Below are 13,953 nucleotides of genomic sequence, written 5' to 3'. Positions count from 1 at the left end.
CTCATTTCAACAAAAGTTTACACGTTTTAACGATAACATGATCATCATGAGTACATAAGGGAGGTTGTGATGACTCATTGGTTAAAGATACTTATTTATTTTATATGTTTGTTTGTCAAACATGTATAAGATAGCAGGTATAGGTATAAACATAAACAAAGGAAGTAAGTACAGATAAATGGGGACAGGGACGGTAGGAATGCCGGTGTGCTTATGCATGCCCCCTTTATGGGACCTCTTAGGAATGGGGTGAGAGCCACGATAGAATAGAATAGAATAGAATAGAATAGAATGGAATGGAATGGAATGGAACGGAACGGAACGGAACGGAACGGAACGGAACGGAACGGAACAGAACATAATTTTTAATTGGCCAAGTGTGACACACAAGGAATTTGTCTTGGTGCATATGCTCTGACTGTACATAAAAGAAAAGATACGTTCATCAAGAATCATAAGGTACAACACTTAATGGTAGTCATAGGATATATAGAGTAGACAGTTTCAGGCTGTAACAACGGAGTCGGGTAGAGCACACTGAGATTATCAGTTGGAAAGCTGACAACCCGGATTCGAGACCCAAGTGTGCTCCCCCAAACTGCCTTCTTCCAGGTGGTTGGATAGGATGACAGCACTCAGAATTCCACAGCTACCAAGATTGTTGCTGGAGACTTCTGGGAACTGCTGCAGTCCCAACAGATCCAAAAAATACTAAGCTGGAGAATGCAATAAACATAACAAAATTATAACACCTATATCAATTGCAGAGATTCACCAATTCTTACATCACTATCTAATAATATCCATAGCAATTGCATGTAAGTTTCATTTTTTTCCTAAAAAAACCTGGAACATCATACATTTCCTTTGTCATCCATTGCAGGTCTCTTCATGTCACAGGATGTTCCTGGCAACATCCATTAAATAAACTGTCCACACGCATCACAGGGAATTATTCAAAAGTTCCCAGCGGTGTCTTAGGAAACATTTACTCCAGTACAGATCACGTGTACTGAGTGGTATCTCTGCCAAGAACAAAACAAAACATTCTGGATGAGGGACAGAAGAAATTTAAATATTTTGTCTACCCAAACTAAATGTTAGTTTAACTCAGATCATGTACTCCCATCTGCCATTCTCAGCACCCATCACAAAGCATTCTTTTCAGGACAATATTTCTATTACAGAGAAAATGTATGTGTATTGAATGATAGCCATCCAATGTTTTGAATTTTAATTCCCAGTGGATCAGCCAACATGGCCATTGGCAAGGCACTTTAGATAAAAAAACCTGGGAAACACTAAGTTACTTACTTTTCCTTTAATATAGGATGGTTCGAGGGCAATACATATAAATAAGGAATTATATTACAAATCACAAGAATCAGAAAATCTTGTCTTCTAGGTGCTTTAGGACTGCATCCTAATGCTTCTCCCCAGTCCTTGAGCCAGCAAAAGGGGGAAAAAAAACAATGCCAGAATAATTTAACATTAGTTACTGTATAGAAATAGGAAAATTTGAACTCCTGAATTACGAAAATCTTAGTTAGGATATATCAGTTCTGTTGAAGCCTGCAGAATATGTCTCTTACTACTATAGAAAGTAAGTTCAGACTTAAGCAAATAAATGCAGGGTTATTTAATTCAAGATAATCATAAAGGATTACCTTGTTTTATTAACATATTTTTCTACACTGTATTTTTAATTTTTATTTATTTATTTATTTATATGCCGCCCTTCTCCGGAGACTCAGGGCGGCTTACAGTGCGTTAAGCAATAGCCTTCATACTTTTGTATATTTTATACAAAGTCAGCTTATTTCCCCCACAAACCGGGTCCTCATTTTACCTACCTTAGAAAGGATGGAAGGCTGAGTCAACCTTGAGCCTGGTGAGAATTGAACTCGCAGTAATTGCAGGCAGCTGGAAGCTAAATACTACCTTTAAGAGTAGCATTTTAGTACTTTAGCCGAATGAATGAATTAACTCTCAGTTTCTAAACCTTTATGGGAGCTGTACTTCCATACTTGAGGATATTCATGATCAGCCCCACACATGCCTTTCTTAGTCCCCTTTCTTGTCTTCCTTTTCTACTAACTTATATTTTTAAAGCTTATTTCAGCAACCTAAAAAAAAATTAGAAAATACTCTTTTGTTTAGTGAATGCAAATGACCTTCTAAATTGTGCAGAGATGGAGAGAGCAGAGAGGGCTGGTTGGACTTCATAAAGACATTAATGACAAATGACCTATCCAAAATATGTTTGTGGGAAAGGGAGAAAGCATTTAAGAATATAGTGATTTATAGTTATTGTAAGTCCCGAAACAAAATATTAAAAATAGAGGTCTCTGCAGGGAGATTGATAGCTAAACTTCTCCAGGAAGCTATTTTTTTTTCTCCTCCAGAAAGATGATGTGTGTTCTTAGTCCCAGGAAACAGGTCAACACAGGTCATGGCTTCAATTTTAAAAACGAAGCAAGGCAATTCCCCCGGCTCTTTCCTTGGTTTCCCAGCCAAGGACAATCCAATGAAGTCACTTGATCATGTTTTGATAGAGAAGAACGTTACTCCTGAGAAAATAAGTTCAGCAAATTGCTTTGTGATTCTTGAGCTAAATGTAAGTCTTTTATGAGAGATAGTAAAGGTAAAACAGATACTGGTCCTTCATCAGCATTTGATCTTAAAGCTTAAAATAAAACAAGGCCTAGGGTTTCCAAACTCTTCCTTCCAGAAACAATTAGGTCTTTTAGATTAGAATACTTTAGCAAAAAGATCTGGCAAAGTTGGTGAAAGTGATCTTAACAGCATAATCCTATGAAAATTTACTCAAAAGTAAAATCTAATAAGAGTTGAAAAGGTTTTATTTCTAACACTTATTTATATTATCTAGTCCAGGGGTCTGCAACCTTAAACACTCAAAGAGCCATTTGGATCCGGTTTTCCACAGAAAAGAAAACACCGGGAGCCACAAAACCCTTCCCGTGCCTGACTATTTCTTGAGCGGCCACAAAACTAGCATATGTAGTTGAATTAAACTTTGTTTTCTTCTGAAACTTTTCGTTTCTTGGATTTATCCATGGTTGGCCTACAGGGAGTTGAAAAGCTCAATAAATCGTGTGCTGGCGGGTGTCGCACATTGGCAGTTGTGACGCATATTTTGAGTGACAGGGAGCCACAGCAGAGGGGTGAAAGAGCCACATGTGGCTCCAGAGCCACAGGTTGCTGACCCCTGACCTAGTCAACCAAATTCATTTCAGAGGAGTGCTCCTTAACTGAACACTGAGTTTTGATAAAACAAAATGTGGTGCCATTTTAGTTAAAGAACAGCTGCAGAACTCATATGCCACTCCATGGCATTTTCCCCACTTCCTTCAGTATAAAAGCTGTTGTTACAAAACATTACCATTATGTAGCAGTTATGTACTCTAAAAATATGAGTCAATAGGCCCTTTTTATATACTTAACAGCTTCTTTTTCCAAGATGTTCTAGCCGGAAAGAAATACCGTAATCCAGACAAGCCAAATTCTCCTTTGGTTAGTACTCTTTTCATCTCCAAGATAATACTGTGAAGTCCAGCATGATGTAACAGAACAATTATAAAATGGTAGTGTGGTGTCTCGTATCACTGCACGTAAATTATATTCTGGTCAAAACAAAACAAGACCTTGGTTTTTTTCTACAACAGGAGCTGGTAGCGCTAGGCTGAAAGTGGTACCTAGCAGGAAATAGCAAATAAGTGTCATCTGGCAGGGAAAGAAAGGCAGTGAACAGTTTGGATCTTTTACAGCCATCATACATATGGGATGTGGGATTAGAGATCCTGGGGAATTGGGACATATTTACTATCCATGAATCAACTTCTCCAAGGTAGTGTCTTCTAAGGGTCCTGAGAGCAAAGTTCCATCTAGCATACAGGGAATTTTGAAAGCTGTGATTTCAGTACATCAGGATGGTCATGGTTAGAGAAAATGGATGTGGGAAGCAACATGCCAGATTGGGGAAGCCACTTCTTCATCTTCTTCAGGCATATGAGAATCTGGTTGACCCTCCAGGAGTAAGGAAGAGATTGCCCTGTTAGTCAATGGGAGGCAAATGTAAAAACTTCCTGGTGGACACCAAACCCATCTTCCAAAGATTTCCTAGTGAAAAATAATTTTCATAATTTGATGGAAGTTAGAGTGAACTACCCGAAATTCTCAACTAGTGATTTCTCCTAGCACTCCAGCTCTGGAAACACAAATACTTTGAATCTTAAGCTCACAAATACAAGTTTTAACAAACCACACACTAATCCTGAAATACAGGAGATTGCTATGTAATAGAATAGAATAGAATTCTTTATTGGCCAAGTATGATTGGACACACAAGGAATTTGTCTCAGTGTACATAAAAAGACAAGATACATTTGTCAATAATTATAAAGTACAACACTTAATGATAGTCATAGGGTACAAATAAGCAATCAAATCATACTAGGAAACAATATCATATAATATAAATAGTAAGGATACAAGCAACAAAGTTACAGTCATACAGTCATAAGTGGGAGGAGATGGGCGATAGGAACAATGAGAAGACTAATAGTAATAGTAATGCAGCCTTAGTGAATAGTTTGACAGTGTTGAGGGAATTATTTGTTTAGCAGAGTGATGGCGTTCGGGGAAAAACTGTTCTTATGTCCAGTTGTTTTGGTGTAAAGTGCTCTATAGTGTCATTTTGAGGGTAGGAGTTGAAACAGTTTATGTCCGGGATGCGAGAGGTCTGTAAGTATTTTCACAGCCCTCTTTTTGACTCATGCAGTATACAGGTCCTCAATGGAAGGCAGGTTGGTAGTAATTGTTTTTTCTGCAGTTCTAATCCTCTGAAGTCTGTGTCTGTCTTGTTGGGTTGCAGAACCAAACCAGACAGTTATAGAGGTGCAGATGACAGACTCAATAATTCCTCTGTAGAACTGTATCAGCAGCTCCTTGGGCAGTTTGAGCTTCCTGTGTTGGCGCAGAAAGAACATTCTTTGTTGTGCTTTTTTGATGATGTAATAATAGTGTAGTCCTGCAAACAGGTTAGGCTTTAGTAAGGACTTCCTTATTAAAGCAATGAAGCCAAATATCACAACTTGGCTTCTGAATTTTTTTCCCCCAAGCTCCCTTTGTGTCACAGGAGAGACTAGAGAGGATGCTTCAAATGGAGGAACTGGCAGAATTCTGAGCTGCTTTCCAGCTGCCTCTGCTTTGGGAGCCAATGAGGATTTTTTTTTCTCTCTTGGCTGGATCCAAACAGTTTTGGAGTCTCTGTCTCTTTGGCACTTTCCTCCCACCGTTCCATATCTGGTCCTACCCTATTCTGGCTTTGGAGAGTTTCTCTGCTAATGGACAAATGGACAGATAAGGCAATTCCTCATAGCAGCCTAAACAGCTTCCCTCCCATGCTGGTCTTGGCTACAGGTAGTCCTTAACTTATGACCACAATTGAACCCAAAATTTATCTTGCTACGTGAGAAATTTCTTAAGTTAAGCCTCCTTTTACGACTTTTCTGGCCACATTTGTTAAGTGAATCACCGCAGTTCTTAAATTAGTAACACGGTTGTTAAGTGAATCTGGTTTCCCCATTGACTTTTCTTGTCAGAAGGTCTCAAAGGGAGTTCATATGACCCCGAGCCACTGCAACCATCATAAATGTGAGTCAGTTGTCAAGCATCCAAATGTAAATCATGTGACCATGGGGATGCTGCAATGGTCATAAGTGTGAAAAATAGTCATGTCACTTTTTCAGTGTTGTCGTAACTTTGAATGGTCACTAACTGAACCGTTTTAAATTGAGGACTACCTCTATTTCAAAAGCTGATTGTTCATGCCTTGGTAGCTGGTCTCTTGTGGGTGGGTCTACCAAAGACTGCCTTTTCCTTTCGGTGATTATCCCTTTCTCATTAGCCCCCTTGTTTTGCTTTTGCTTTCGCAGATGTTGCTTACCTGGATATTCTTCCTGAGTTCTCTCTTTCCACACTGCAGGTAGACCTTGACTTACAGGTTCCTTAGTCACCATTCAAAGTTGTGACGGATCCCTCTCAAAAGCTACTTACAACCTGATTTTGAAGTTACAATGCTTCCCCGCTCCTGCAAATACACAATCTATTTTGGGCACTTGGCACTTGGCTCACTTTGCAGCATCCCACAGTCAAGAGATCGTGATTTTTGATGCTTTTTACCAGGTTCCAGCATTTGCTTCCAGTTTCCAGCAAAAAAAAAATAAAAAAAATCCATTGGATAAAGTGGATTTAATGGCCATGGTGTTCGCTTAATGACTGTCACAAAAAATGCTGAAAAATTAGATCTGGTGACATGATGCCTTGATGTATGACCGCAATGAGTTACAACCATAATTCTGGGCTCAATTACGGTTGTAACTCGAGGGCTACCTATAATGCCAAAACTTTTTTTTCTTTTTATTGTACCATTAGTGCTTCAATTCCATAGGAATTTAATTCCAGCATACTAAGTTGAAACCTGGCTCCAAAAACAGTAACTGTGAGAGGGACCTTGGAGTCCTAGTAGACGATCATTTAAACTTGAGCAAGCAGTGTGCAGCAGCGGCCAAAAAAACTAATACAATCCTTAGTTGTACAAACACAGTCAGAGAATCAAAATTATGTTAAGTATTAGTACCGCTTTATAAATCCTTAGTAAGACCACATCTGGAATACTGCATCCAGTTTTGGTCACTACATTACAAAAAAGATGTTGGAGCTTTAGAAAAAGTGCAAAGAGCAACTAAGATTATTAAAGGCCTGAAGATAAAAAAAAATATGAAGAATGAACGAAATTGCAGGAATTGGGTATGGCTAATCTAGAGAAAAGAAGGACTAGGGAAGACATGATAGCAGTATTCCAGTATTTGAGGGGTTGCCAGAAGAGGGGGTCAATTTATTTATTTTGCACAGCACCCGAAGGCAAGACAAAAAACAATGGATGGAAACTAATCAAGGAGAGAAGCAACCTGGAATTAAGAAGAAACTTCCTAACAGTGAGGACAATTAACCATTGGAACAGCTTGCTTTCAGAAGTTGTAGGTACCTCATCACTGGAGGTTTTTAAGAAAAATCTGGATAGCCACCTGTCTGAAATGATATAGGATCTCCTGTTTGATCAGGGGGTTGGATTAGAAGACCTCCCAGGTTCCTTCCAGCTCTATTTTGATTAGTGATTAGGAACAGGACAAATTCTTGTTTTGCTACTGTGTCCCAGTGTAGTCCATGGAAACTTTGTAGCAAGGAAGAATTGAGGGCTTTGCTTCATAGAAGCACAATAGCACCTGTTGTAACATTGTAGTTTCATCTCACTGCCTACATTGCAAACTAAAGATTTACCCTGCAGAAAGAAGGAAAGAGGAAGCTTTGAAGCTCTGTGAGCAAGGGGAATAAACAAGGGGAACATGTTTCATTAGCTTAGATCCGTGATGGCGAACCTATGGCATGCGTGCCACAGGTGGCACGCATAGCCATATCAGTGGGCACACCAGCTCAGCTGTGGCACACATGCGCGCACTGGCCAGCTGATTTTAGGGCCTTCTGGGCCCACCAGAAGTAGGGAAACAGGCTGTTTTCTGCCTCTGGAAGGCCTGGGGGGGTGGGGAAGGCCCGTTTTTCTTTCTCACCTGGTTCCAGATCCTCTCTGTGCATCTGGGGAGGGCGAAAACAGCCTCCCCCCCCCTCGGAGGCTCTCCGGAGGCCTGAAATGGCCCATTTCCCAACTTCTGGTTGGACAGGAAGTGATGTTTTTTGCTGTCCCCAGCCTCCAGAGACTCCTAGAGAGCGGGTGAGAGGGGGGGTTGCATGTGCAGGGTGGGGCGCATAGAATTATGGGTGTGGGCACGTGCATACACGAACCTCCCTCGCCCCCCCCTTCCTGGCACGTGATGGCAAAAAGCCATCACTGGTATAGGGAATCCTGCCTAAGCAGGGGGTTGGACTATAACCATGATGGCGAAGCTATGGCATACGTGCCACAGGTGGCACGTGGAGCCATATTGGTGGGCACGCCAGCTGATTTTTGGGCCCACCAGAAATCGGGAATCAGGCAGTTTCCGGCCTCCGGAGGTGGGGAAAGCCGTTTTTACCCTCCCCAGGCTCCTAGAAAGCCTCTGGAACCTGGGGAGGGTGAAAAACAGGCCTACCATGCCATTGCATGCCAAAAGTGGGGGGAGCGCAAGGGGGGTTGCGTGCACATGTGCGGGGGGCAGGGCGCATTGAATTATGGGTGCAGGCACACGCGTGCATGACCGCCCCGCACTTCCCCCACTTTTGGCACGCGACGGCAAAAAGGTTAGCCATCACTGGCCTAGATAGAAACCCAAACCCACCGGGTGATTTAAGGATTGAACTTCTTTCTGGGACCATGAAAAAATGTGAGGTAAGGAAAGCTCATTGACTTAATAGGGCATCATTGGATCAACCGCAAGTTCAATTAAAACTGGGACAGTTGTTAGATTGGAAGGGACAGCCACAGATCTTTCACTCAAAAAGAATTTGATGGGTTAGGATGGAAAATAGAGCTTCAAACATGAGCGGAGGCACATTTGAGATTGGCAGAGAGAAGGTGGCACATGGCATCATCTCTTCCTGCACTCAGAAAGTGGTGGGTGACCTATACTAATGATGGGATAAGCAGAAAGTGAAGAACGGTTCACAGAGTCCCAAATTCCTTTACATAACTTATTTACAACATCTCCTGGTCATATGGATCTTTGCAGCCAGACATGATAAGCTCAGCATACTGGGAAAAGGGAATTTAGGGTTAAAGGGAGGAAAGCAACTGTTACAAACACAGAATTTGGTTTGGTTAGGATAAGAACTTGTTACCATCTTAAATAAACTCGAGATTCAGCTCATGCTGAAAGTTCATTGTACAAAGGATACAGTAATTGAAGCAAGATCATTTGGGTCCTTGACTGCTTCCCTTCCCCAATCCCTTCTTCTTCTTGAGTGCTATCCTCAGTTTTATAGAAGGTAGCCTATTGTATTTGCTCAATCACAGAGAATGCTCCATCTCTAATGGCCTAATTTACCCAGAAAATCAGAAATTATCTAGCAGCAAAATCTTACATAAGGATCCTTGATGGAATAATAAAAGCAGGATATAATTTTCATCCATTGTGCTTTTGAATAAATAGGGTTATATGGCAGAGGTTTGAGGAGCACACAAAAGCTGAATTTCATTTGTTCAGGTCTCTCAACATGGTGTAACTTACCAAATGTTTTAGGGGGACCCTGTTATCTCAAAACATGCCTACCTTCCCAAGGGCCCACCTGTTGTCACCCTGATACAATACCCAGAGCCGGCACTTCTTTGCATCTTTGCAGCAAGCAACTTGTACCCTTCTGGCAACTCTAAAGCTCTGCTTTGGGATAGTTCCCAGATAGACTTCTGCAATATCTCTGTGCAGAGTCCTGCTGACTCTTATCACACAGTGTGTCATTTGTGAGGACACCTGCAGACTAAAATTTGTAAGATAGTTGCTGGTTACTGTTGTTTTCAGAGAGGATCATAAGGCAAACCATGATGGAGCACAGGGTTCAATAGTAAGTCAGGGGACATAGGGCAGGCCATGGGAAATCCTCTAATAAACCATATATTCCCCCCCCCCTTTGCAAGCAAATAGAGAAATCATTAGGTATCGCTCACTTGCATGATATCAGGGAGGGAGGGAACAAGCCTGTAGACCACACAATTTTGTAGTTTCAGTAGGATATCCACTTAGATAGGAGATCCCACCAAAACAGTGGGAGGCCTTGTCACTCGAAAAGCCCCAAAGGAACCGTAACTCATTCTGAGAGTTTTTCGGTGTGCTGATTACATATTCCTAGTTGTTTCTTTCTTTTATGTCCTTCCATTATATCTTGCAATTTAACAAAAGATAAGAGTGAGCAAATGGTCAGTGGAAAAACCAATGTCCTGGCCTTTTAGGAAAATAACTACCATTTGAGTTTAGGAAAATAACCACCATTTGGGTTGTGAAATGGGGATGAGAGTTATTTAGTTACAGAGGCTTAGGCTGGACATCCCAAAGCTTCTCGGAAGATGGATAATTTTACAGAGGCCTCTGCAAAAAAACAAAAACAAAAAATGGGTGAAATAGACTCTTCCTAACTGTATAATTTACACATTGGGTTTGGTAGTGGAATGAGTGGGGCAATGTTATAGGGCAATGTCACTGCATTGTTTCTATTTCCATTCATGACATTGTCAATAAGCAGCATAGTGCTTGGAGTCAGAACTGCCAAGACAGCCAGGAACACTTGTTGCTTCATATATTCTTACTTCTACTGCTAATTTGGTGTTGAGACACGAGGCTGACAGGTGGTATCATCTCTAACAAGCATCATCATCAGAAGATCGGAGATTCTACCGACTCTGCAGTTACTCTCTCTTTCCCATGCCAGCATTTCCTCCAGTTCCTTTCAAGAGAAGAGAAGAGAAATCTGCCTTTAGACATAGGCATGGAACAAAATGGCATGGAACACCCTGCCAACAAAAGTGCGTATAGTCAAGGCTATGGTTTTCTCAGTTGCAATGTATGGCTGTGAATGTTGGACCATAAGAAAGGCTGAGCGCCAAAGAATTGAGGCCTTTGAATTATGGTGCTGGAGAAGACTCCTGCGAGTCCCTTGGACTGCAAGGCGATCAAACCGGTCAGTCCTAGAGGAGATCAACCCTGACTGCTCTTTAGAAGGCCAGATCCTGAAGATGAAACTCAAATACTTTGGCCACCTAATGAGAGGGAAGGACTCACTGGAGAAGAACCTACTGATGGGAAAGATTGAAGGCAAAAGAAGAAGGGGACAACAGAGAACGAGGTGGCTGGATGGAGTCACTGAAGCAGTCTGGGTAAGCTTAAATGGTCTTCGGGGGATGGTACAGGACAGAAAGGCCTGGAGGAAAGTTGTCCATGGGGTCGCGATGGGTCAGACACGACTTCGCAACTAACAACAACATGGAACAAAACATTGTATTTCGCAGCAGCTCAGAAGTAAAGGAAATGTCAGATTTTAATGGAAGGCACAACTTTTCTTTTTTTTTTACAGAATTATGGCTAACAGGGCAATTACTGCCTAAGGAAAGTGGAGGATTCTTTTTTCAAAAAACCACTTGAAGTGTGAACTTTCCCTTCTGCCTGCCCTTGGACTAAATTTTACAGAGACTTTTGTCCTTAAAATACTCTTATTGACACAACTAAAAGAGCCATTACTCACAGATGTCTGTTGCTATAGCAATAGAAGAAAAAGACAGTATGCTATTCAGACTTAGAAAAATAATACACATTATCATATCTAAAGGCATTGTCCCTTCTTTGTTTCTTTAGGGTAAGACCACTTCAGAAGCTAATGATTTTGTATATGTTGTAACAAGGATCAACTATCATTTGAGAAGCTTTTTTAATGAAGGTCAAAATGATAGAAAAGTGGAATTAATGATGAAGAAGCAAAACGTATAATTTATAATGTTCCAGGATATGTCCTTTTATCAAATGAATTCTCCAATGTTGATGGTTTCTGAAAATATTTCTTTTATGCATGGAACTGAATATAATTTCCTAGAAAACAGCAGAAAGAATACTAGATTAATTCTTTTTACCTTTACCTTCTTCCAGTATTTCATACACTGCAGGTTATGATTTCAGAAAAAAGATGATATAATAAACTTGTTAATGGCACTGTATGTGATAAGAAATATATAACACATGCCACACTAAATATCATTTATTGCAATGGCAGAGTAGAAATGCGACAAAACCACATTGTATCTGCATATCATTCTTAAACTACAATGTCTTTTAAACATTTTTATTTATTTATTTTATTTTTATTTATTTTTATATGCCGCCCTTCTCCAGAGACTCAGGGCGGCTTACAAAGCGTTAAGCAATAGCCTTCATACTTTTGTATATTTTATACAAAGTCAGCGTATTGCCCCCACAAACCGGGTCCTCATTTTACCCACCTTAGAAAGGATGGAAGGCTGAGTCAATCTTGAGCCTGGTGAGAATTGAACTCGCAGTAATTGCAGGCAGCTGGATGTTAAATGCTGCCTTAGTAGGAGGCATTAGCCTCCTACGCCACTCAGGCTCAGCAAACATGATTTGCTCAGCAACTCCAAACAAGAAACTGCATTTTTTCCCTTGCTTTGTCATTGTTCCTGAATCTGTGGGATAAGTGGAAAAATAAGAGGAATGAGAGAGGAAAAATCCAACTCATGAAGCATGAACATCTAGTTAGATTTCCAGTTTCTTAGCCAGTATTTCTTCTCAGGCCCTTCTTTTCCTGATACAGTATTTAGTGTTGTATACACAAACTTTAAGCCTGTCCCTGGAAAAGGAAAATCAAAAGACTTGATTCAACCGTTAATTATTTTTTACATTAAAAAAAAAACCCAAATACATACAGATAGTACTTGACTTACAACAGTTTATTTAATGACTGTTCAAAGTTACAATGGCACTGGAAAAAATGACTTATAAGTTATGACCATTTTTCACACTTATGACCATTGGAACATCCTCATGATCAAAATTTAGACACTTGGCAACTGACTCATATTTATGATGGTTGCAGTGACCCGGGGTCATGCGATCACCTTTGGTGACCTTCTGACAAGCAAAGTCAATGGGGAAGCCAGATTCGCTCAACAACCGTGCTACTAACTTAACAACCGCAGTGAGTCGCTTAACAACCGTGGCAAGAAAAGTCATAAAGTGTGGCAAAATTCACTTAAGAAACATCTCATTTAGCAATGAAAATGTTGGGCTCAGTTGTGGTCATAAATCGAGGACTACCTGTACTATAACAAATATGCAGTGTAGTTTTAAATGTAGGTGAACTTCATAGCTTTGAATTAAAATGGAATTGTTACATAGTACTTGCTGTGCTGCTTTCATCTTATTCGTAGAAATTCAATCACAGAATCTTTTGTTTATTTTGAGATCTTAAAAGTGATAGCTATGTCCTAGGGCAGGTACAATATGTTTGTGTTAAATCTACACCTGGCTCTCTTCTACAGATAACCCTGGCATATCATGACCCAAGAGAGCTATTAACTGAGAACTGAACAATGTTTCCTGGCCTTGTAGGTCTCTCTATATATAGACCTACAATCTGTCAGTTGTTAGGAGAAAACAATGCTCTCCTGACTTGCCACAGCTAATGCTATTTCCTAAAGACCCTGTATAAAGGACTGCCAGCTTTAATTGATATAGAGCAGTGGTGAAATCCAATTTTTTTTACTACCAGTTCTGTGGATGTGGCTTGGTGGTGTGATGTGGCTTGGTGGGCGTGGCAGGGGAAGGATACTGCAAAATCTCCATTCCCACCCCACTCCAGGGGAAGGATATTGCAAAATCTCCATTCCCACCCCACTCTGGGGCCAGCCAGAGGTGGTATTTGCCCAACTGCTCAAAATTTCCACTACTGGTTCTCTAGAACCTGTCAGAACCTGCTGGATTTCACCCCTAGTATAGAGATTTTAGCAGTGGTGGGCTGACCGGTTTGGGCAAACTGGTAGTTGTGACCCGCGGGTGGGCCCGGCCCCCTCACCCCAGTGCTATTCTGTCTTATATGGTCATGTTTTTGAAGCCGCATGCATATGCAGAAGGCTCACATTTTCAGTGCTGGACGAATCAGTTGTTACAACTGGCAACAGCCCACCACTGGATTTTAGGTAGATTAGATTTTAGGTTACTCTTGGCAGTGTTTTATATCTCTATTTCTTAATCTATCTATCTATCTATCTATCTATCTATCTATCTATCTATCTATCTATCTTATGCTATATTGGCAGTGCTAATGCTTCAATAAAGTCAGAAGAGAGTTCTTGAGACAGAAATATGTTTTGCATTTTTCCCAATCGGTCAGTTTACTCTTAACACTTCACTGCACTTAGATCACTGCTTGATAAGTTTCCACACA

This window comes from Pantherophis guttatus, chromosome 3, assembly GCF_059756535.1.
Source record: "Pantherophis guttatus breed Tessera chromosome 3, ASM5975653v1, whole genome shotgun sequence".
Taxonomy (NCBI): Eukaryota; Metazoa; Chordata; class Lepidosauria; order Squamata; family Colubridae; genus Pantherophis; species Pantherophis guttatus.
The sequence above is the reverse complement of the archived record's forward strand: the minus strand, read 5'-3'. Positions refer to the sequence as shown.